Genomic DNA, 1449 nt, shown 5'->3' on the forward strand with positions numbered 1-1449 from the left:
GCTTAAAGTGATTACATGCATGAACCCGCAACATGTAACAATCTAGATTAAAGCAATTCAGCCATTATGAGCATGTTATCTATTTAGCAATGATCATTGATGCACGAATAAAACCACGAAAGAGATAAGGCCGAACAATATCAATCTAGATTGGACAGAAGTGTGTTACAAATATATGAAAGGTTTAAAACATGCAACACTAGATAACTTAATGAATCTATTTAGATTTGCCATATCTAATATAGAGCCGATAACTATCTCGCTTTCACTAAGCATATTGAGCAAACGCCTGCCGCACGGTATTTACTCATAAACAAAGCATAAGCGAAGACTTCTTGATTGTCAAGCAAAGATCCGCCGCACGACCATTGAAAACAAACAAGACTACTTGCATCACGTCTAAATCCACCGCATGATACTAAACATGATAACAAGGTTGTCGGAACTTACGGAGGTCGACGGATCGATGATTCCTCTCGAATAACTCGACGACACGACAAAAGGACTCGAAAGTTGGCACGGGGCCAGTTGTATTGATTTGGTTGTGTACCCTTATTACAATGGTCGAGGGTCAATATTTATACCCTAGACAAAATGTGAGTCCTTAAGGACTACGATCTACAAAGGAACTTCTAAACAAACTTGGAAACTTACGATTCCTTACCCTAAACTTATAGATTCCTTTATTAATACAACTCTCATCTTTCCGATCGGTCTTGCCTGCCATCTTCTGTTTTCCCGAATGGAGTTACCGCCTTCCAGAGTAACCGACCGCACAAGCATTTAGCCGACCGCTTGTGTTGTTTGCCGAACACCCTTCTTCCCGCATGTGGGTCTACCTGTCATCTTCCAGAATTGACCAAAATCCAGTGTTAACACCAAGCCACTTGATGAGAAGAGGTTTTGCAAGCTAAGGAATGAATTGAACATACTTGACTTCTGCAATATGTGTTGATGCACCCCCACTATATGATATGCCTCTCCTTCGAGCAATCCAAGGTAAAAGTTGATTGACATGTCATCCATCCACTGCTAAGGACTTGTTTAGTGCATCTAGTCATACCTATCATGTCCTAGGCTCATTCATGAAAATCAAATGAATTTAATGCTTATATGGTACCACTATAGCTTGTATGTTTGAAATGATCTAGTGGTAGCATATGACATGTTTGTGGGCTTGTAAACCTAGTGTTTGATTTAGAAAATGAGCTATAAGTGTTTAACTCAACATGGTACAAGATAACCCTTATTTGGAGTTGTGAAGAAGCTTGTCCTTAGATCAAACCGAGTTAAATATCTTTTGCAAGTAATCTAGATTGAACCAAATTGGGAAAATGATCCTCACTTCACATGATTTCACCCCCAACATATCTATAATTTGAGGTCACCTTTTGTGCTAATTGTTGACATTGATAATCCTACCCTATCTATACTTTAAGACTTTGTGGT

This window comes from Miscanthus floridulus, chromosome 11 (genome assembly GCF_019320115.1).
Source record: "Miscanthus floridulus cultivar M001 chromosome 11, ASM1932011v1, whole genome shotgun sequence".
Lineage (NCBI taxonomy): Eukaryota > Viridiplantae > Streptophyta > Magnoliopsida > Poales > Poaceae > Miscanthus > Miscanthus floridulus.